This window comes from Oryx dammah, unplaced genomic scaffold, assembly GCF_014754425.2.
Source record: "Oryx dammah isolate SB20612 unplaced genomic scaffold, SCBI_Odam_1.1 HiC_scaffold_2, whole genome shotgun sequence".
Classification (NCBI taxonomy): Eukaryota; Metazoa; Chordata; class Mammalia; order Artiodactyla; family Bovidae; genus Oryx; species Oryx dammah.
In genome coordinates this window covers 148306985-148332439 of record NW_024070186.1, presented here as the reverse complement: position 1 = coordinate 148332439, position 25455 = coordinate 148306985, and positions in this window count along the sequence as shown.

The following is a 25455-nucleotide window of genomic DNA, read 5'->3' as shown; positions in this document are numbered from 1 at the left end:
GTAAAGCAGTTGATGAAGGCATACTTATTGAGCCTATGTATTATACTTGCAATAATTTAGACCAATGCTTAAGCTCAGGTGGCAAGGTAGACTTTTAGTCTTCATTTAACATTTATGTTTCATCTAACTGGTATTGCTAGAAAATATTTTTACTATATTTGGCTACTTTATAATCTCAAATATATAAGTTTTGTATGACCTTCTAAATATAAAGGATTTTCTTCTTTTTGTCTATATCAAGTTTCTAGAAACAAAATCAGCACTGCAGCTCCTTCCAAATATCATGCTAATATTACTTATGTAGAAAAATTCCTTGAAATGATTTATTCTTGACATTAATGTTAAGGATTGAATAGGCCTAGCAAATGATTAATGTGCTAACCTTCTGACCATTTTAGGGCAATGTTTGCACATGGCTAAACAAATAGATCTTTGCAGAACATAATAAGATATGCGTCTGCTCTCTGCTTTCTTGATTGATTTGGCTTGCTGTACAATTATTAAGCTGAAGTCCCTCTTAAAGGGTAGAAAGGACTTCTGGCAGGGAGCCACTTTGGCAGGCTCTCCTGTGTTGTGGTCTGTTTGGTTCATCCACAGAGACACGGATTAAGATAGAATTATAGGAAATCCTATTGAGGTGAAGTCCTACTGGATAAGAACAGGGAAAACTAATTTAAGCCTCTCTACTCCTTCAACATAACCTTTTAAAATACCAGGTTACAGTGTGTTCATTTCACTTGTAATTCTGATATAAGATACTAATGGAAATGACATTTGAAAAGGAGTCGACTTTTCTGTATGAACTGTCACTGGTAGGTTCTAATAGTTCCTTTCCATGTGGGCTTTCAATATGACAATATTTTCCAGGTTGTGAGCACAGAGGAGATGCTCTTAAATTCTAAACCTGTGCAGATAGGCATGTATAATCTTTATCGAGAGTAAAGAGTTCTGAAATGTTGATTTAGAGATTAAAATACTAACCCAGCACTGTTACAGATATCATAGTTTTATAGCTGTTTCTTTAATGCGGATAATGCGGATGGAGCCTTCAAACGACATCATTGTTCTTCCTTTTCCTTTAAAAAGCCCACTGTAATGATACCAACTGCTGCTTTCAAGAGAGAAAAGAGCAATTTAGCTAAGAGATAGCTTTGAACTAGTTAATTGAATTCCTTCAGCTTATGCCCTTTTATCCAAGTCAGCCATAGATTAAGGGCCCTCTGAACTAACAGTAATAACAATACATATAGCATCCTTGCTCCTCACAGAGTCCTTTAATAGGGTTGATTCTGTAGATAAGCTTCCAGGAGAGAATTTAAATGACTTTTCTAAACTTACAGGATCAGTCAGTAATGGGGCTAGAAGATGAGTTAAAAATCCACTTGAGATCAACTCTAGTATTCTAGTAGTGTCAGCTATAGGTGCAGCTCATATTGTTCTTGGGGATTAAAGAAAGAAGAAAAAGAGGAGACAGGAAAGAACAGAAAAGAAACAAATGGCTCTTGGAGTTTTGGCAGAACAATCCCTGATGCCCTGACATAAAGGCGAGGTCTCAGATTCCGAGGACGCAGATGTGTGGCCTGCAATAAAGTGGTCACTGGCCAGACAGCCAGATACCCATCCAGAGAAGGCTGTGTTCTGGGGCTAGGAGAATAAAGTGGGGGAGGTGCACTAAATGACTGGTGTGCCCAATAAAACAAAAAAAAAGCCAGAATGTTGCTTGGTCAGCTCGCTTACTATTTTAACCAAACTTTTGGACGCCATAGCTAATGAAAGTATCCAAAAAACGTTTGAATAGCTGCTGTATGAAACAGGCTGGAAAATGAGAGTGGAAAGACAAACAGAATAAAAGATACCATGGGTCTGTGTGTGTCCTTCATGCTTCAATGAGACTGTCTCAGCAAACTGGAAACTTCCAGGGAAGACGGCAACATCTTAGGAGCAATTGCCCTTGGTGCTTTTTCCAAGTGTTTCTATCCTTTGATCAACCTAACAATTTTAGCCTCTAGTGAGGAAATGGGTAACAGAAATATGGAAGCAGAAAAAAAAATCAGAATTCATATTTTTAAAGATTAAAGATGTCCTCTTTGCGTTAGAAATAGCCTGTGTTTAATTAACTCAAAATGACTTCAGACTTGAGAGGAAGCTGTCTCGTTTCCACATAACACTCATTCTTAATTGATTTATATTTCTTTGTCTTTTCTTCATTGATATGTATAATTGGGAGTGGTTAGGGCAGGAAGGGAAAAAAGGAGACTGCATTGTGCAAGTGTAAGCTTCTGTTTCATTTATTCTTTTTAACATCAACAAAGCAGGTACTTCAAAATTTGCAATCAAAACTTGTTATGTGACATAAATAATATACAATATTCAACAAGTCATTAGGATAAAATATCTTTAGTTGACATAGTGTTTAGACATAGTGTGTGGGTGATGCATTTGTATGGTGTGTGATGTGGAGTGTGTGTGTGTGTGAATTGCAGTATTTATCTATCCAATGATGATTAAAATCGACTATATCCACTATTCACATGCTCAGGGAAACTGAAGCATTGCTGATATTGCTGATAAGAATATATATATATATATATATGTACATTCTATATAGATGTACTAGAATATGCTAAAATTTTCAAGAGTGTTTACCGCTTCTCGAGAATAATTACCTGCCTAACACAAAGTGGGAAAAAAGACATGGATGCTTGTTACACTCTAATCCAAGTCTATTTAAGACGTGTCAGAAGATGCTTTGAAGGCCACAGTGAAAGGAAGCTTTGAGGAACTCACCGTGGGTCCCTATAGTGACATGTGGGTGCTTTGGAAACTGACCCTATGGATCCCATAGTGACTAGTGCCTGCTTTTTCGGGTAACATTTGAACAGAACTTTCAGTTCAGGCAGGCCATGGGTTACAGGAAGTGTGGAGGTGGTCAGGGTGAGCATTGGCTAATGAACCAGCTCAAAGAGGATGGCAGGCAGGACCAAACAAATCCAGGTAAGGGTCTACACTGGGTCAGATCGACAGAGTAGAAGATGGGTGGGAAGAGGTGGCTGTGGAGGGCATTGCTTGCTTCAGAGAATTGCAGGATTTTAGTACTCAATGGGAAAGTTGTCAAATAGCCTTCAAAGGCACCCCCAGGGGATAAAAGACCAATATTTGAAGTTGATACCCCAGAGAGCAGTGACCGTGGATTACAAATGCACCTTTGAAGTAGGACATGCCCTTTTCCTCCCAGCCAGCCTCTCCGGTCTCTCCGGTAGCTTAATGAGTTGGCAGGGACAGAAAAGGAAAGAGAAAAAAACAGTAATAAATACACACACATATATGCACGCACATATATACATGTGTGCACAAATCCACACACATATTCCAGTCCTCTCGGTTACTGCAAGATTTCAAGCTGAGGTCAAGAGGTCTGGGTTGGATTCCTGTGTGTATCCTTGAGTGTTTGTAGAATCTTTGAAATGAATGTGAGATCAAAGTGAAGGTTTTATGTTTGACTTTGTTTAATTTGAGAAAAATCAGAAAACATTTCCAGCATTTTAATTTACACTGTGACACACATATACCACGTTTATATCAATACATAAGTAATCTAGTTACCTGTTTGCTTGTACTCTAAATACACATTAAAAGAAGCATGTTTGCTTCATAAAACATGCACGTAATAAAGTTTCATAGAATAAACATTTTGGGAGGGGGTAATCTGTTGATATTTATGGTTAATATATACCTGTAAATGGCTAATTTTGAAATTTAGTTAGAAATTGCAAATTATCTCACTCTTCTTGAATTGGACAGAAGCTGTTCTTATGAGGTTTCCTGTATAATCTTCAATTTTTTTTTTTCCCAAGTAAAATGAGAAAGTTGACTGGTAAATAAGCTTTTGCTGCTTGGGATTTGTGCTTTCAAGATAAATATTGTATGCAAACAGTTCTCTCACTTATACCATGTCTAATTTTATTTGAAATATTTCCCACTATAATAACATAATTTTTTTAATATTACTCAAATGTAATTTTTAATGGGTTTCTCTTTTGACCATAAAGGTTATTAGATTTTTTTTTAAGTTATAAGGATAATTCTTTAGTCATTTTTCACTAAACTGAACAACCAATTGAGATGTGAATTTTAGACCTAGTTGGATAAAGACCACTGCTAGTTGGGAAAGATGAAAGAAGATGAAAGTCTTCAAAATACACATGTGTAATCTCCTCATATTGATGCCACTATTTACACATAGGTGATCCATCCATGAATTATGAAGCATGAATAATTTCAGAAATGAGGAGGAAAAAATGCATGTCATGACCACCACCTGAGGTCATGACCACCACCTGAGGTCATGACATATTTTTTGTCATTAACCAGCATGCTTCCCTGGGGGCTTAGACAGTAAACAATCAGCCTGCAATGTGGGAGACCTGGGTTTGATCCCTGGGTGAGGAAGATCCCCTGAAGGAGGGCATGGCAACCCACTCCAGTATTCTTGCCTGGAGAATCTCTATGGACAGAGGAGCTTTATGGGCATTAGTCCATGAGGTTGCAAAGAGCTGGAAATGACTGAGCAACTAAACACAGCAGCATAATGTATTATTATGTTCAAGACTTTTATTTACTGATTGATTATCCCTTCCTAGGGGAAAAACATTAAATAGCAATTTGATTTGCACCTATACTTGGTTAATATTCCTTAGTATAAAATGGATTTGGTTAAATTCAAAATACATCATTTGAAATTTCTTGGTTTTACTTGCTATTCTTTATTTAACTCAATAGATTAGGTTTATTATATTAAAAACAATATTTTTTACAAGTTGAATGTATGTCATATTGAGGAACATATGTCTTTAAGCCTTTGTGATAGAGAAGATTCTTATTATGTCCCCTTGTTCCTTTATTTTCAGTTTATGTGGTTTGGATTCTCATCTCTACTGACAGTGTGTGGACAGTACCTCTAGAATTTCATTTCAGTTAACATATCTCCCTTCTAAAAACAGGACAGCTTGAAGTGTTGCACTTCAAGTAGGCACAAGTGATATCGCAGAGGCACTGGCTGTGGTTTGCCAGAAAGGCCAGTGGCAAGTGATGAGACATTTTGGGACTGATGGGTGATGAGAGATTGTTGCTGTCACAAAGCAAGATGTCAAGAAGGCTTCACAGCTGTTTCCCAGATGACAGACTGGTTGGGAATATTTGGTGTGAAATAGTCTCATTCACACTCAGAATATCCCTTATGATATACAGGGGAAGTGAGAAATAGATTTAAGGGCCTAGATCTAATAGAAAGACTGCCTGATGAACTATGGAATGAGGTTCGTGACATTGTACAGGAGACAAGGATCAAGACCATCCCTATGGAAAAGAAATGCAAAAAAGCAAAATGGCTGTCTGGGGAGGCCTTACAAATAGCTGTGAAAAGAAGAGATGTGAAAAACAAAGGAGAAAAGGAAAGATATAAGCATCTGAATGCAGAGTTCCAAAGAATAGCAAGAAGAGATAAGAAAGCCTTCTTCAGTGATCAATGCAAAGAAATAGAGGAAAACAACAGAATGGGAAAGACTAGAGACTCTTCAAGAAAATTAGAGATACCAAGGGAACATTTCATGCAAAGATGGGCTCAATAAAGGACAGAAATTGTCTGGACCTAACAGAAGCAGAAGATATTAAGAAGAGATGGCAAGAATACACAGAAGAATTGTACAAAAAAGATCTTCATGAGCCAGATAATCACGATGGTGTGATCACTCATCTAGAGCCAGACATCCTGGAATGTGAAGTCAAGTGGGCCTTAGAAAGCATCACTATGAACAAAGCTAGTGGAGGTGATGGAATTCCAGTGGAGCTATTTCAAATCCTGAAAGATGATGCTGTGAAAGTGCTGCACTCAATATGCCAGCAAATCTGAAAAACTCAGCAGTGGCCACAGGACTGCAAAAGGTCAGTTTCATTCCACTCCCAAAGAAAGGCAATGCCAAAGAATGCTCAAACTACTGCACAATTGCACTCATCTCACATGCTAGTAAAGTAATGCTCAAAATTCTCCAAGCCAGGCTTCAGCAATACGTGAACCGTGAACTCCCTGATGTTCAAGCTGTTTTAGAAATGGCAGAGGAACCAGAGATCAAATTGCCAACATCTGCTGGATCACGGAAAAAGCAAGAGAGTTCCAGAAAAACATCTATTTCTGCTTGATTGAGTGTGCCAAAGCTTTTGACTGTGTGGATCACAACAAACTGTGGAAAATTCTGAAAGAGATGGGAATACCAGACCACCTAACCTGCCTCTTGAGAAATCTGTATGCAGGTCAGGAAGCACCAGTTAGAACTGGACATGGAACAACAGACTGGTTCCAAATAGGAAAGGGAGTATGTCAAGGCTGTATATTGTCACTGCTTATTTAACTTCTATGCAGAGTACATCATGAGAAACGCTGGACTGGAAGAAACACAAGCTGGAATCAAGATTGCTGGGAGAAATATCAATAACCTCAGATATGCAGGTGACACCACTCTTATGGCAGAAAGTGAAGAGGAACTAAAAAGCTTCTTGATGACAGTGAAAGAGGAGAGTGAAAAAGTTGGCTTAAAGCTCAACATTCAGAAAACGAAGATCATGGCATCCGGTCCCATCACTTCATGGGAAATAGATGGGGAAACAGTGGAAACAGTGTCAGACTTTATTTTGGGGGGCTACAAAATCACTGCAGATGGTGACGGCAGCCATGAAATTAAAAGACGCTTACTCCTTAGAAGAAAAGTTATGATCAACCTAGATAGTATATTCAAAAGCAGAGACATTACTTTGCCAACTAAGGTCTGTCTAGTCAAGGCTATGGTTTTTCCAGTGGTCATGTATGGATGTGGATGTGAGAGTTGGACTGTGAAGAAGGCAGAGCACCGAAGAATTGATGCTTTTGAAGTTTGGTGTTGGAGAAGACTCTTGAGAGTCCCTTCGACTGCAAGGAGATCCAACCAGTCCATTCTGAAGGAGATCAGCCCTAGGATTTCTTTGGAAGGAATGATGCTAAAGCTGAAACTCCAGTACTTTGGCCACCTCATGCGAAGAGTTGACTCATTGGGAAAGACTCTGATGCTGGGAGGGATTGGGGGCAGGAGGAGAAGGGGACGACAGAGGATGAGATGGCTGGATGGCATCACGGACTCGATGGACATGAGTCTGAGTGAACTCCGGGAGTTGGTGATGGACAGGGAGGCTTGGCGTGCTGCGATTCATGGGGTTGCAAAGAGTCGGACACGACTGAGCGACTGAACTGTTTCACACTCAATCATTTTAGCAATAACTTCAGCATTTCCTCTAGAGATAAATAAAAAGAACATGTAGGAGCAGGCATCTGATCTACCTTACAGAGCACATTAGAGGTTTTCCTATTTTCTAGCTACATATATTTCATTTTGATGGTTGTTTTACATGATGTGGGTTTTTTTTTTTCATCTCATTACAAGTAATGCCTGGCCTAAAAACCCCTAGTTCTACTGCTTTGAGATTGATTTTGGCATTCCACTTTGTTGACTTCTAAAAACAAAACTACTTTTTTTTCTTTTTTTTAAGGAATGTCTAAATATCTCTTGGAATAAACTCTATCTAGATTTTTCACCTGTCTTTTTCTTTTTTTATCTTTAAGGTAATGCTGACATCATTGCTTAAGAGTTTGGGTATGAATGCACAAAAACAAAGTCTTAAATGCACTCATGTTAGCAGCTCACCCTAGAAACAAGCTGTTCAGTTGGCAGTGGTCCTTTCTTGCATGAAAAGCTTGAGATAATTGACAGAGAAAGCAATTCAAGAGTCTACAGAAAGGCTCCTGGTGTGCCTCAAAGTTAACTGAAAGTGCCTCAGTAAACAGAAATAAAAGACGCACATAGTGCAAGATAAAGCACTGAAAGACCAAGGAATTATAAAGTTGAGACAAGATTAGCACATTTAGGCAGAAGCCTATCAGAAAATTAAAATCACATTTTTGATGAAAGAATGATTTCTAACTGCAACATAAGAATCTCTATTAAATATTTTTCATCTTTTAGTTGCTGTCTAGTTGTGATAGTATTCAAAATTCTAAATGTAAATTATTCTTAGGCTTTGGTTTACTCAACATACACATGCAACATAACTGCTATTTCACAGGAAGGCACAACAAGCTGCTCACATATTTACATGAATTCTCACTTATAAGCATCTATATCAGCAGCTCCCTAATAGGAACAAGTTTGGCCTCTATGAGTACTATAGATAACAATTAATTTATTAACTTGGATACATGATAAAATTAATAATTGGTAGCATTAGATATATACAATACTCTGGTCAACAAACCTAAAATGCAAAGAGTTCATTGAAGTATTATAGGATTTTTCTCCCCAAGGCTAACACTGAAGACCTGTGTTTCATTTGTTGATACAAAAGCTATATCTGGCTTGAAAAATGGCAAAAATCTCTTGACGTAAAGCCCATGTACGTCACTAGTTACACACTGCTTCTTTCTAATGTTGAAGAGAAGCCAAATCATAATGTTTACATAAGCCTGTTCATTTACTTCAAGACACCCACAAAAAGAAATGTGACAAAATTTAAACAGCCATACTACTATTTAGATTTTTTTCCATGAAAATCAAGCTAACCTTATTTTCCTAAAACTATTCCCTAAGGAAAGCAGGGCTTTACCTTATCATGTTAACTTGGCAATTTTCCATGAAAGATTGTAAAGTACATGTAGGATTTAAAAGGCATATTTCAGTATATTACTATTCAAAAATGCCTTTAAACTGTTTTAAAATTCCTGTGCTGTACCTCCATGCAACACTCTTAATTGCCTTACAACTCCTTTATAATTCTGATGGAAAAAGGGAAATGTGTAACAGGAAGTCTAAATATTCGTTCCTTCATGTTATAATTCATAAACATAAAACCACAGTGATATTAGCATAAATTGTTGTTTGCTTTCATTGGGGGAATATATGGACCAAAAATGCTCTTATCATATGCTTTATCCTCAGTATAGCAGTTGATTACTAAGGAGAATATAAGAGAAGTTCTCATTTGAGAAAATTACTGATTTGCTAAATGACCCAACTGTAAGATAAGTGGTTCCAGGACTTGAATTCAAACACAGCATAGTATCTAATATCCAGGGCAAACTATCTCACCTATAGTTTAACAGAAGCTGAGCCTACAGCACAACCATGGTCTTTGGCCTAATTTGATTATTCTCAAATATTCACAATTAAATGTTATTATACATTTTTGTCAAATAATAATTACTGAAATATAACCAAGTATTGATGGAATTTGAGTTCACAAATTATTTAAAGTCATGAGAAAACTGTAAAAGTCTGAACTGCAATCCATTCTTATCTTTTTTTCCTCTTCACTAAATTTAAGAAAGCATGTGAGTGTGTATATTTGCATTTTAAGTTGTTGACAATAAAGGAAATTGGAATATACAGTTCTCATATGGCTACAAAGAAGAGATTACATTGGATGTAATTTAAACAAGTCATTTTATTAGGAGAAAGAGAAGAAGGAGGAGGGAAAAATAGAAAGAGTAAGGAGACAGAAGGAAATGCTAAAGAAAAGGAATTCGTGAGTCTGTCTGGAGAGATTGGGGGCAGGAGGAGAAGGGGACGACAGAGGATGAGGTGGACATGAGTCTGAGTGAACTCCGGGAGTTGGTGATGGACAGGGAGGCCTGGCGTGCTGCGATTCATGGGGTCGCAAAGAGTCGGACACGACTGAGCGACTGAAATGAACTGAACTGAACTGGAATTCTAAAGTGCTTCCTTGGGAAGAGGTAGCAGCCTTGCTGAAGTGAACCAGAGGGATTGTCATTGCCTTATATGTAGCAATGGAATGAGTGATAACGCTTTCTTGATGTTCATTCGTTCATTTGACAAGTATTTATGAGTCTGAGCCCCTGTATGTGATAGGCATTGTTCTAGGTTCCAGGGCTATAGTAATTAACAAAATCAACAAACATCCCTGACCATATGTAATTTATTTTTATGGGGGAGGGATAGAGGGACACATATTGAAATACTTAAGTTATATATGTGTGTGTTTGTTAGTTGCTCAGTTGTGTCTGACTCTGTGATCCCATGGATTGTAGCCTGCCAGGTTCTTCTGTCCTTGAAATTCTCCAGACAAGGATACTGGAGTGGGTAACCTTGGCTACCACCCAAGTATTCTGGCCTGGAGAATTCTGTGGACTGTATAGTCGATGGGGTTGCAAAGAATCAGACATGACTGAGTGACTTTCACTTTCACATATTTACATATATATCTGTATACATATATATATATATAATGACATTATGACAGATGGTGACAACTAAAATAGAAAAAAATAAAAGCAGTAATAAAGTAGGTTAAGGAATACTAGAAATGAGCAAAGCTTAAATAGTTAAGAGAAACCCTCTCTAAAAATGTAGCATTTGAGTCGAGTTCCTAAAGAAATGAGAGAAGGAGCCACGTGGATATTTGTGGGGTGGATATTTGCAAATGAAAGGGAACAGAAAACTTAAAGGCTTGGGTTGGAAATAAACTGGCATGGATAAGGTGTGATGCACAAGCCAGTGTGTCTTTAAAGGAGTAAGCAGCGTGAGAGTAGTAGGAAATAGACTGAGCAGAAAGAGAAAAGAAACCCAAGTTAACAAAGCACAATTTTCTATTTCAACCAATATATAGTTATATCAAGAGCAGTCGAGTTACAGAGCACCCTGCCTTTTTGTGTTTCTCTCATCTAACTTCCCTCAGTGGAAATTTGATAATGCCATTTAGTCTTCTAGCCCAGGAGTAAGTCATTTACAGAATAGAAGGCCATTGTGAGGCAGCCAATGATGGCTTAGAACAGAGAAAAGTCATGATCTGACTTGGAGTTTTTGAAGACCACTCTTGAGGGCTATGCCAAGTGTAGATGGCATAGACTGAAAGCAAAAGCCAACTAGGAAGCCATGGCAAAAATTTGAGTGAGAGGTGATGGAGACTTGGACTAAGGTGGTAACAGTGATTGAAAAGGATTGAATCCAGAAATATATTTTCTGAAGGTAGAGGAACTGGAAGGATAAAGTTGTTGATGACTGAGATGGGAAGGGCTACAAGAAGATCATATTATGGGTAAAAAATTAGAATTCATTTTGGACATGTGGAATTTGAAATACCTATTATTAGGCTACCAGTTCCAGTGAAAGTGAGTATGCCTTGACTGATGTGTAATTGACACAAAATCGCAACTCATTTGTACCACTCATTTATTCATTCCACAATATTTGTTGAAGACTTACTATGTGACCAACACCATGGTTGGCACAGATGTGTCCCAAGAGCAATGAAAATGTGTTTAAAGAAATTGATAGTAAAGATAAAATTAAGAGAACAATCAAAAATATATTCACAGTACCATTGACTGTAGCTTGAGGTTTAGTAGGCTTCGATGACATATATTATCCTATCTGATTGACAAATGAACAACATGTAAGAAGCGATCACCTACCACTTCTGTATCTATATCTCACTTACTGCATTTATACCTATCCTTTCAGTTTACAGGTTTATCTGGCATCAAGAATGAGAATTTATTTGGCCCCTATAACTTCTGGCCACAGTGACTCCCTAGAACCTATGAACAAGTTGTAAAAAAACTTTTTCAAAATAAATTCCTACTAAAGATCAAAGAGAATGGAAAGGAACTCGAAATGAATACAGTACTGTTTTCATATTATTGTTTAATCAAAATTTAGCTATATTGAGAGATGATGTTACATACAGTCTCTCACTTTTTATTCCTCTTTTCCTAATTTTGCCTGCCTGGTATTGATCATTCCACTCCAGTCTGTAGCTCAAGAGTCATTTAAGACTCACTTCTTTGTTTTAGAGAGATTTCAGTTTCTGAAAGATTTGACTGTTAGTCTTTTCTGTAGGTATAAACCAGCTCTTAGGAAAATGCTGAATCCATTCAGACTCTTTTTTTTTTTTTTTTCATGTACTGAATATTCTCTTTCATTTGTCAAGAGTATATTCAATAGCCTCATTTAAATGGACTCATCAACTTTGGTGAAACGTGGCTTCATTGTGGAACCTGTTTTCTAAACTTATGTCTACTCTATGTTTATTTTTTTGGTCAAATATGAAGGCCAGTAACATCAGGTTTGGGAAAAAACCTGCTCAAGTCTTTGCAACAGTCATGCCAGAAACTTTTGGTTTTAAATGCTTTCCTCTTTCACTTACAAGTCCTTGAATGTACCATCAAGATTCTCTGAGGAATGCTTCCAATTCTCAGGTTATTTGCAGCTTTGTTTGATCAAGTTAGTACTCCCACCTACTTCTCCATGTTTACTCTCTGTCTCCCTCTAAGCCACAGTTCCACTAAGCTTGATATTTTTTTTCAGAAAACTAGTATTTTAAACATGAAGCATACTGAGTAAGTTCTTTTAGAAATAATACACATTATTAAGAAACAATGCATACTATTTCTTTTAGGCATGAACTAATCTCTACTTACATTAATCTAAAATTGTAAAATAATTGTACCTGTTTATACAACTTACATATCTACAGATAAAGTGTTGTGTCAGCAGGTTCTTCTGTGTTTTGACAAGTTGCTTCTGATGGTAAAGTCACTAAGTGAAATGGAAAGTATTTGGTAACAATCATAAAAAATGATTTACTTTACTGCCTCTGACAAGGATCTCTTGACTGAGGTATACTTTTGGACACTGTTAGAAAAAACTAAGCAATGATTCATTGAGGGCTCTGCAAACACCCTGCTAATACCAAAAATCTTATTAATTTAACAGCTATATAAATTCTTATACTTTCCTTGAAAGGAAACCACTATACCACTATGTAAACATGTAGTCTAGTTAGAAAAAATAATTTATTGAAAAAAATTTTTAAAAAACTTGTGAGTTCATTATAAAGCTGGAAAAGTTTTGCATGTTTTATGCAGAAGAACAGAACTTGGAAGCTTATATAATCACACAAAAATACATTTTAAAATATTTCAACTTAAGATAAAAATTTGTGGTGGATTCATGTTGATGTATGGTAAAACCAATACACTATTGTAAAGTAATTAACCTCCAATTAAAATAAATTTATATTAAGAAAAGATAACATAAAACAAAAAACTAGCTATAATAATATTATTATTATATAAAATAAACATCTTAATATTAAATTTGTATTAATATGTATTTCTTTTGTTTTAATCCATATGTTAACATAAAGGCATGAAAATAATAATTCACTCACATATTTATCCATTAAGCAGACTTTTTCTTTTTTTTTTTTTTTGCTTTAAGAAATCTTTATTCACAAACTATGTAAAAGTTACAACTAGCCAGTTTAAAACAGTGAAAAGTTAGTTATTTAAAAGCTCTGTTAAAAATCTGTTAAAATGATAAAACCGTGTGCTTGTTCCTTCCTAGGGCCATGAAATTAGGACACCTGGATGTCAACACAGCGAGGTCTGAGGAACAGGACGGGAAACAAGAACTACGGTGATTCTCAGGGGGGTAAGGAGCTGGAGGAAGCGGCGCCTGGAGAAAGCACGGGCTCCGGACAGGAGCCTGGAGCGCCTGGCGCACTCTGCTGCTGCTAAGTTGCTTCAGTTGTGACCAATTCTGTTCAACCCCATAGACAGCAGACCGCCAGACTCCCCCGTCCCTGGGATTTTCCAGGCAAGAACACGGAAGTGGGTTGCCATTTCCCTCTCCAATGCACAAAAATGAAAAGTGAAAGTGAAGCTGCTCGGTTGTGTCCGATTCCTAGCGACCGCATGGACTGAAGTCTACCAGGCTCCTCCATCCATGGGATCTTCCAGGCAAAAGAGTACTGGAGTGGGGTGCCATTGCCTTCTCCTGACTCCTGTTGAGGAGGTTCTGGGGCCCCTAAGGATGGTGAAAAATTACTCTAGTAAGAATTAGATCTTTAGGATGCACCAAAATTTAAAGAATAACACTGGGGATATTTGTATAGTTTCTGTAGTTTCTATGGAATTAAATAGAAAAATTAGAGTCAAGTTTTTGTTGCAATATTTGTTTCTACAGAGAAAAGGAGAGAAGTTGGAAGGTGAAACAGTATGAGGAAAAGCAAAGAGATTCTATAGAGTGGGCTCAATAGAGAAGAGAAACTCATGAAAGAAACCTTTGCAAAAATCTGGAAAAAGACAGTGCAGACATTAAGTTTGATGAGCTATTAACATTTCTCAGAATTAGGACCCCAGTTAGGTTTAGGATAACGGTGAGAACATAAGACTGGAAAAGAAATCCCAGATGAATTCTTTAAGTGCTATGTAGAAGACTTTAAAGAATCTAGGTTATTATTATTATTTTTAAGCATACTGTGTGTGTGTGTGTGTGTGTGTGTATGTATGTGTGTGTGTATGTGTGTGTGTATGTGTGTGTGTGTGTGTATGTGTGTGTGTGTGTGTATTTGTATGTGTGTGTGTATGTGTGTATGGGGGGGTAGCAGTCAATGATGTATGAAGAAGAAATTGGGAAGGAGGCAAGTTATTGATAGGATTTATATTTCAGGGAATTCCTTGGTGGTCCAGAGTTGTCTCTGCACTTCAACTTCAGGGGGCATGGGTTTCATTCCTTGTCTGGGAACTAAGATCCCACATGCCTTGGAGGTACACCAAAAGGGTAAAAAACATAGGTTATATTTCAGAAAGATTCTTGGATATAGTGGAGAGAATGGCATGGGTAAGAATAGGATAAAACAAAGTAATTTGGAAGTAATTTAATTCAGAACTGATATAGAGATGGAAAGAAAATATTTGTGGAATGGAGGAAGTCATCCTAAAAGAAATAACCAAGTAAGAATTACAAGTTGCAACTATAAATGGATTTTTTTTAAGACAAAATTTAAGAATACTTTCCTTGAGTGCAAGATTTATTTGAAAAAGTCAAGGAGAAGCAGTCTATAGGGAGCACTAGGTCCTGTGAAACTGCAGAGTAGGTAGGAAATGTCCCAGGTAGAGAATATATACATGGGTATTTGACACATAAAAGTCGTTTACCTACTTCACAATTTGGCTTTATGATGGCTCCACTTAAGGAAAATGGGATAAAGAAACTGTCTAACAACTTTCGTGGTTTCAAAAATCACAGAATCAACAGTCAGTAACAGGAAGTATCCCAATTATCTGTTGCTTTGTGACATTCCCTCACCTGGAAATAAAACCTTAATTTCCTGAAATAACAACAGTCATTGATTTTGCTTACAAATCTACAACTTGTGAAAGATTAAGTAAAGACAATTCATATCTGATCCTCAGCTAACCTGACTCACATTCCTAAGAGCTGAAATAACTAAGGCTGTTTGGATATTTTCTCTCTCAATCTCTCTCTTTAGGTCATCTCAGGATTTTTCACATGGTTTCTTCAGCAGCAGATGTCAGTCCAGCTTCTTACAGGGCATCCCCAAATTCTGAGAAACACTGTTCAAAGTAATCTAGTAGAAGATTTGAGGTGTCTTCTGACCTAGGTTAAGAGGTCTAAGGCAGTCACTTCTGCTGCCCTTCTACTGGCCAAACAGATCACTAAAGCCAGCCCACATTCAAGAGAAGAATTAGACTCCACCCCTTAAGACAAAGGGTAGAGAAATACTTCTGGTCAACCTTTCATGGAAAAACATTTGTTTCTGCTTCACTGACTATGCTAAAACCTTTGACTGTGCTGATCACAACAAACTGTGGAAAAATTCTTATAGACCTCTTTAAGAGACCACCTTACCTGCCTCCTGAGAAACCTATATGCAGGTCAAGAAGCAACAGTTAGAACTAGACATGGAACAATGAACTGTTCCAAAATTGGGAAAGGAATGTGTCAAGGCTGTATATTGTCACCCTGCCTATTTAACCTATATGCAGAGTGTGTGCTTATTTGCTCAGTCATGTCTGACTCTGTGACCCCATGAACTGGAGCCAGGCTCCTCTGTCCATGGGATTCACCAGTCAAGAATCCTGAAATGGGTTGCCATTTAGTACATCATATGAAATGCTGGGTTGGACAAAGCACAAGCTGGAATCAAGATTGTAGGGAGAAATATCAATAACCTCAGATATACAGATGATACCTCCCTTATGACAGAAAGTGAAGAGGAACTAAAGAGTCTTTTGATGAAAGTGAAAGAAGAAAGTGAAAAGTTGGCTTAAAATTCAACATTAAAAAACTGAGATCATGGCATCCAGTCCCATTACTTCATGACAAATAGATAGGGGAAACAAGGAAACAGTGACAGGCTTTATTTCCTTGGCCTCCAAAATCATTGTGTATGGTGACTACAGCCATTAAATTAAAAGATGCTCCTTGGAAGAAAAGCTATGAAAAAATTAGATAGCATATTAAAAAGCAGAGACATTATTTTGTTGGTCAAACTTTGGTTCTTCCAATAGGCATGTATGGATGTGAGTGTTGGACCATAAAGAAGGCTGAACACTGAAAAATTGATGCTTTTGAACTGTGGTGTTGGAGAGGACTCTTGAGGACTGCAAGGAGAACAAACCAGTCAATCCTAAAGGAAGTCAACCCTGAATATTCATTAGAAGAACTGATGCTGAAACTGAAGCTCCAATACTTTGGCTACCTAATGCGAAGAGCTGACTCGTTGGAAAAGACACTGATGCTGGGAAAGATTGAAGGCAGGAGGTGAAAAGAACAACAGAAGAGGAGATGAATGGATGGCATCACCAACTCAAGGGACATAAGTTTGAGCAAGCTCTGGGAGATGGTGAAGAACAGGGAAGCCTGGTGCGCCGCAGTCATGGGGTTGCAAAGAGTCAGACATGACTGAGCAACTGAACAACAACCACCTTTCACTAAGGTGAATCACTGGAAATTTATATTTTTTAACTCTTCCTTGTAAAGGGGAATGGTTTACTAGTGTCAACTTCGAAAGATAAGATTATTATAACACAATTATAATATATTAGATAATTTATTTATTATAAGCTGTGAACAAGAATTGACCTGGCTAGCTTTACTAAGGGCATAGTGAGAGTTCGTTATAAACAACGACCAATTCCTTCTCTTGAAAAGTGAGAGAATATGAGGAAACTTAACTATTATCAGTACTTGCTATAGGAAAATAATCATTTGTTGTTGTTTTGTTGTTGTTTAGTTGCTAAGCAGTATCTGACTCTTTGGTGCTCCATGGACTGTAGCCCACCAGGTTTCTCTGTCCATGGAATTTCTTAGGCAAGAATACTGAAGTGGATTGTCATTTCCTTCTCCATGGGATCTTCCTGAGCCAGGGACTGAACCGGAGTCTCCCGCACTGCAGGCGCATTCTTTATCTCTGAGCCACCAGGGGAGCCCCAAATGATCATTTATTTACATGGCAAGAAATGTAAACATTCTCTTACTCACTTTAAGATGACTCGTAGAGATAGTTATCCAAGACGTGAGGAGAAATATGCGATGAAGTTAAACATCCAAGAAGCTGAAGGGCTAAATGATGTTAATCCGATCGCCTCCCTGATAGAATGAGGAACAAAAGGGTACAGTGTCCCTGTAATGGACAAATAGTGGTGATAAGAGAAGGACCTGGGTGCTGAGTAGTTACCTAGAGTCAGTGATGTTCTTTAGTGATGGAATGCAGTTAGTTAGGACCATGTGGTTTTAAAGAGCATGGCAGAGACCAAGTTCCAAGGGAGCACGTAAAGTTTTCAGTAGTCCTGAGCCAAGGAATTGGCAGGAGTTTGGATTGTTGTGCAACCTGGATGTCTTTGCCGTGCATGTGTCAGGGCTGAAAGCTTGCTGCACTAGAAAGGAAGGAATTTTCCCAACAGTAAGCAGTATTCAATGTTGAAATGTTCTACCAGCAGCCTTTAAATAGAAAAAAAAAAAAAAGTCAACTCTTAGTTGTGATCCTGTTGGAAATTAGAATGAGAGACACTTGATTTTTGTTCTTAAATCACAATTTTAATTCACCCAAACCAAAACAAAACATATTTAGACTTTAGCATCTTGGTTTGGGAACGTTCAGGTTTATTCACATGGGGTAGACAATTTCCAAATATTTATTGAAGTTAAACATGATTGTTCTAAACTAATCATTTTATAAAGTTGAAGACCTCTATAATTCTATTCAAAAATATTAATGAGATGTATATATTCTTTTTAATGAAGTCTGTTTCTAGGATCACTCTGTGAGAAAGGGATAATGGTTTTGCTTTTATTTCTATTGAAACTAAAATCAGAGTTGTTCTATAAAAACATGCTTTAGAAAATTGTAAAATGTAGATTGGATATTTGGACTCTGAGGGAGAGGGAGAGGGTGGGACGATTTAGGAGAATGGCATTGAAACATGTATACTATCATGTAAGAAACGAATCGCCGGTCTATGTTCGATGCAGGATACAGGAGGCTTGGGGCTGGTGCACGGGGATGATCCAGAGAGATGATATGGGGTGGGAGGTGGGAGGGGGGTTCATGTTTGGGAACTCGTGTACACCCATGGTGGATTCATGTCAATGTATGGCAAAACCAATACAGTATTGTAAAGTAAAATAAAGTAAAAATAAAAATTAAAAAAAAAGAATTATGGTGCCCCCCCAAAAATAATAAAATAAAATACGTTCTTCAAATAATTAGAAACATAGTAGATTTAGAATTAGAGAACTGTTTCAGTTCCTGTGTTAAATTATTGAAATAGGTACAGTGTTGAACTACCCTGAGGTCATATTTAAGCAGTTCACTAAATAAACCTCATATAAATCTTTGTGTATTCTTTCCCTGATTCTTGAAGATTAAGCAAAGAATGTGCCTCAAGTCTAGGCTTAATGTCAACACTGCAAATTAGCAGGAAGAATATATCCAAAAAGTAGAGGAAGTAAGAGCGATAAGGGTATACAGGAAGAGAAGGATGTCAGGAAGGAAAGAGTAAAATTCAAAATGGAAACATTACAAACAACTTACTTTTTTTTTGGTTCGTTTTACCTCACACTCAAGTGCAGATTTATTAGCTATTCATTAACTTCTAGTGAACCTGTGAGAATGTCCTTTAGTGAATTACACAGTTTGACTATCTAAGGTATGGTTACAACTTTAATGAAAAAGCAAAAACGAAACTCCGCACCCGATATCATAAAGTAATTTCAACCTTTTGGGTTAATATACAATAACAACTTAGTGAATAAGAAATGTATTAAAAGAAAAATACATTCAAGCCTTCATGGATCCAAATTCAGTTTCTTCTGGTTTGTGGAAAGGCTCAGAGTAACTTATGTTGGCTCACTTAAATCTTATACACAGTCAGAAATATTTTCAGTCCACCAATTGGTAAAATATCTCCTTAGATGATAGAAAGTCCAGACAACATCTAATGCACAACATTCCCAAGCCATGAAATATTTTAATCAGTAAGAAAGAGTACAGCCTGTGTCTTATTAATTAAACTGCAAGAGACTTGAAACTAGAAACTTAGTCTTAGCAAGATCTGTATCCATCTCCTTGACTCAGAGCATATACTGATCACTATTTACTGAATTGGATGAAATTTTTATAAGTTCAGTTTTATGAAAGCATCATCTCATTAAATCATAACCTGAGGGAACATTTACCTTTACAAAAATTAACTGAAGTAGCTGTATTTGTAGAATCTTATGCTATAGGACACATGCAGGTACAGAAAATGAAAGGCTAGAAAGGAAATAGCCATTTGGAAAGACTGTGCTAGAATTTTAAATGGTGTGTTTAAGCTTCAGAATTGGCTCAAAAACAGAGATAGAGCCCTAGAAATGATTGATTTCTCAAATGTGATTCCAATCAATCAACCCTGTTTCAGTAAGATAATCTCAACTGAATTATGAACATCACTATTTGGTGATTTTAATATATTTTTCTTCACAAAGGAGCTCCTTCTGCTAGATACTATGGGATGAAAGAGAAGGGCCAGGGCTGTAAATATGTTTACTTTCCAAAGATCTCCCAAAGCCTGGCTAAAGAAAAATCTGTTTACCCAACTTCCTTTTTTTTAATGGCAAACACTTTTTTTTTTTTTTAACACTAATTATCCCCAGCTGTACCAGATTCTTCATTTCTTATTTTTAACTTTATATCTGTGTGCTTCTTGTATGGAATATCAGGTCTTAAAATGGGAAATCCTTTGGTGGGGGTGAATACAGTTATGATTGTCTATAAAGAAAAACAAATATGAAAACTCGAAGCTGAATAACATTTCTTTCTATTCTTCCTATCCACTGCCAGTCAACTCCTTAAAGCCGTTATATCAGTATTTACCTACAATAGCAAAGGAGAATGCATTTTTCAAATACTAAGAATTTTGGTATAATTCAATTTTTAAAAAATCTCGTATCTCCCTATCCCTTAGTTTTCCTTCAGAGGAAATCAATGTGCCAATCTATAAGTTTAAATGCACCAACCACAGATTTTGCCTACAATATTTAAGTTTCTTCAGAAGATTCTTCACATTCTCTGGTAGAGGAGAGCAGTAAAATTGTAATAAATAAAGTTTGGGGCTTGTCATTATACAATGAGTGACGAGGATAAAAACCCGAAAGAGGTACATAGCCCAATTAGGGTTAAATTGCAGAGATTCTACTACTTTTAGAGATACTACTTTTCTCTGGAAGCACAAGTACTTTTGTTATAAACAAGAAAGCACCGAATAGACTGTGGAGAATGGTAATGTGTTAGATGCCTGTTCATTTTGTGTTTGCCTGGGTTGACATTATTCTTTTCTTGCTTTTGCAGAAACTTCATCATTTATACTTAAGTAAAAATAATGAGAAGGCTGAGTGCTGAAGAACAGATGCTTTCGAATTGTGGTTCTAGAGAAGATTCTTGAGAGTCCCGTGGACTGCAAGGAGATCAAACTACTCAACCCTAAAGGCTCAATCCTGAATATTCATTAGAAGGAATGATGCTGAGGCTCCAATACTTCAGCGATCTGCTGTGAAGAAACGACTCATTGGAAAAGTCCCTGATGCAGGGAAAGATTGAGGGCAAAAGGAGAGGGAGTGGCAGAAAATGAGGTGCTTAAATAGCCTCACCGACTGAATGGACATGAATTTGAGCAAACTCCTAGAGATATTGGAGGGCAGAGAAGTCTGGCTTGCTACAGTCCATGGGGTCGCAAAGTCACTAATGACTTAGTGACAGCAAAAGTAATGAAAAAAACATAATAGTAATTCCTTTGACTTTTAAGCTGGTGCATTTCCTCTTAATTTCACAAAAAAATTGAAAATGGCAATTTGAGTGAATGTTAAAACAATATGCATTCTCATAAGTTGTAATCTAATTCTTTGTAAATAGCAAAAACACATTGACATTTTAATCAGGAAAACTTGCTAATTTGAAAACCATGGAAGCCAGGCAACATTACCTTCTCCAAAATGTTTAATGTGAATACCAATAATAAAATTCAGTCACGTTTGATATTTTGCAGATGTTCTTAGTGCAAAAATGATAGTTTTATTTTTGTAACTTTATCTTGAATGAAACCACTTTGTTGAATTCTCATATTTGTTTTAAATGGTCTGTCTAGATTCTTTGGGGTTTTTGTGTAGACAAAAATATCTTTGGCCAATTTGACAATTTTTACAAGCCTTCAGCTCAGTTCAGTTTGGTGGCTCAGTTGTGTCTGACTCTTTGTGACCCCATGAACCACAGCACACCAGGCCTCCCTGTCCATCACCAACTCCCAGAGTCCACCCAAACCCATGTCCATTGAGTTGGTGATGCCACCCAACCATCTCATCCTCTCTCGTCCCCTTCTCCTCCCACCTTCAATCTTTCCCAACATCAGGGTCTTTTCAAATGAGTCAGCTCTTCTCATCAGGTGGCCAAAATATTGGAGTTTCAGCTTCAACATCAGTCCTTCCAATGAACACCCAGAACTGATCCTCCTTTAGGATGGACTGGTTGGATCTCCTTGCAGTCCAAGGGACTCTCAAGAGTCTCCTCCAACACCACAGTTCAAAAGCATCAGTTCTTTGGTGCTCAGCTTTCTTCACAGTCCAAATCTCACATCCAAACATGACCACTGGAAAAACCATAGCCTTAATTGCTGCTGCTAAGTCACTTCAGTCGTGTCCGACTCTGTACGACCCCATAGACGGCAGCCCACCAGGCTCCACCATTCCTGGGATTCTCCAGGCAAGAACACTGGCGTGGGTTGCCATTTCCTTCTCCAATGCATGAAAGTGAAAAGTGAAAGTGAAGCCACTCAGTCGTGTCCGACCCTCAGCAACCCCATGGACTGTAGCCTTCCAGGCTCCTCTGTCCATAGGATTTTCCAGGCAAGAGTACTGGAGTGGGGTGCCATTGCTTTTTCATAGCCTTGATTAGATGGACCTTTACAAGCCTTGAACTTCTATTTTTCTCCCTTTACTTCCTATATTCCAGTGACCATATTCTATTTTATGTTAAGGTATAATAAGTGATTGAGGAATGCTGTTTGCTTGCTTTTTATATTATTGAATTTTTCTATTATATGTTTGTTGCAGGTCTACCAATTGGTATATTACATGGGTAAAATTGTATAGTGTTGATTAATTTTTGTATTATTGGGATAAATTTTACCTTAGCTTGATTTTTTTTTAAAATTCCATAATATTTATTTATCTAGTATTCCATTTGAGATTTTGTATTTATACTTTTCAACAAATTTTATATTTAATATTTTTTCCCAGTTTTTGAAACAGTTATATCATTGTTTTGAAGTAAAAAGCTGGACAGAATTTATGATCTGAACAATATAAGAATAGATTATTGTTTGAGCTGTTGTAGAACTCAGGAGTCAAGCTGTATAATCCTAGGGCACCAAGGAAGGGGGAATTAATTTGGTTTTTAATTATCATTTAAAATTCCTTAATTCTATTTGCTCACTCAAGCTTTCAAGTTTCAAGTGCCATTTTCTCATTTTACAATCAAGCAATGTATTTATTTCTTCTAGGTTTACAAACATATTAGTAAACTGTTTAGCACCATGTCTTTTATCATATTTAAAATTTTCTGTTGTTTAATAAAATGCCTCTTCTATTCTATACTTTTAAAATGTTGTTGATTTATTTATTTTTACTTGGCTGTGCTGGGTCTTTGTTGCTTCGTGGGCTTTTTCCTAATTGTGGCAAGCAGAGGCTACTCTCTAGTTGTGGCTTCTCATTTTGGTGGCTTCCCTTGCGGCAGAGCACAAGCTCTAGTGTGGGCTCAGTAATTGTGATACACAGACTTAGTTGCTCTGAGGCCTGTGGGATCTTCCTGGACCACCAGGGACTGACCTGTGTTTCTTAACTTGCAGGCGGATTCTTTACCACTGGGCCACCAGGGAAGCCTTCTATATTTTTCTTTGCATATCCTCCTGTTTTTTCACAATCAGTTTGCCAGAATCTATTTTATTACATTCTTTAAATATTTTGGTTTATCTTTCTGTCTTTGCTGTTATTTTTTTTTAATTTAATATGAACATTTAGTTCATTCTTACTACACTGACTTTCAAGTGAAAATTTGGCTACACACAAAATTTGTATTCAATATTCTTTTCCTTCAACATGTGAAAAATATTGCGTTATTGACTGTGTATATTCTGGTTTCTTGTAAAACTTCTGTTGTCTACCTGATTCTTCTACCTTTATTAGTGATTTGTTATTTTGGGAAGTTATATATTTTCCCTTTAATTTATGTTCTTAAATTTCTTTATATGTCTAAGTGTGGGCTTAGACATCTAAGATGTCTTTCAATCTGAAGTCTTTCTTTTTCTATTAATTCCAGGAAATGTGATATTATTTCCTAAAACATTTTCTTCTTTCCAGTGACATTTCCTTCATCTTTCTAGTACTCTGTTGCCCAGATATTGGCATATCTATTGCTGTCTGCAATATCGGGTTAGTTTTTCTCTGCATAGTTGGTTTTACTATATGCTCTATCTTTTGGGAAGAGTTTCGTTACATGATATTCCAGCGTACTAGTTTGTTCTAAGCTGTATACATCCTGTTACTTATTCCTTCTGGTAAGTGTTTATTTAAACACTTATTTAACTCAGATTTAATATGTCATCTTTTATTTTATGTAAGTCCTTGTTCTTGATTCATTATTGCTGACATTTTTCATTATCTCTTGAAAATAGTTTATATCTTACAGAAAAATTTTGGACCGTTTGGTTCCAAAATTCTGCTTTAGATATTGTATGGTATACAATTTTTTATGCTTTCTTTCAGTAATCAAGAGTTGAAAAATTATAGTTCAAAGTCCAAAACTGGATCACCACTTGTATCTATAAAAGAAAAGTGCTATTGGAATACACCAACACCTATTCATTCATGCACTGTCTGTGTCTGATTTCACACACAGCAGAGTTGAGTAGGGTTCCCAGATGGTGCTAGTAGTAAGAATCTGCCTGCTAATGTAGGAGATTCAGGAGACATGGGTTCTATCCAGGTGTCAGGAAGATCCCCTGGAGGAGGAAATGGCAACCCACTCCAGTATTCTTCCCTGAGAAATCCCACAGGTAGAGGAGCCTGGCAGGTTGCAGTCCATGGGGTTGCAAGGAGTCAGATATGACAGATCACATTTGAAAAAGGAAGAGAAGGGTTGAGTAATTGGGACAGAAACTGTATGGCCTACAAGGTCTAAAACATTTACCAACTGCTACTTTAAGGAAAGATTCTGCCAACCATCCATCTAGTTAATTTCCCCTTCAACTTCTATTTCATGTGGGGATTGGCTTCAGTTCAGTTCAGTCACTCAGTCATGTCCAACTCTTTGTGACCCCATGGACTGTAGCACACCAGGCTTCCCTGTCCATCACCAACTCCCGGAGTTTACTCAAACCAATGTCCATTGAGTCGGTGATGCCATCCAACCATCTCATCCTCTGTTGTCTCCTTCTCCTCCTTCCCTCAATCTTTCCCAGCATCAGGGTCTTTTCAAATGAGTCAGTTCTTCACATCAGGTGGGCAAAGTTTTGGAGTTTCAGCTTCAACATCAGTCCTTCCAATGAACACCCAGGACTGATTTTCTTTAGGATGGACTGGTTGGATCTCCTTGCAGTCCAAGGGACTCTCAAGAGTTTTCTCCAACACCACAGTTCAAAAGCATCAATTATTTGATGCTAAGCCTTCTTTATGGTCCAACTGTTAAAGTGCATTGGAGAAGATTGAAAGCCTGGACCTAATTTGCAGCATCCTTAAGCATAAAGAGTATATGCCTTTACCACCAAGCATATATTCTGGCCAAATACTTACCTTGAATTTCTTTGAAAGGAGTGTCCTGAAGGAACTATAGTAGTTATTAATGAGATGTTACTCATGTTCCACCTCAGCTACTGGCAGTTTTTCCTGCATCTCTCTCTAAAAATGCTGTCATCCTAAGGGAGCTGCCCTACCTCACTAACGATACCTAGTGACTGATATCCAGTAACTGATCACTGAAGTATTCAAAAGCCTGAATACCTGATGATATTGAGAGACATAT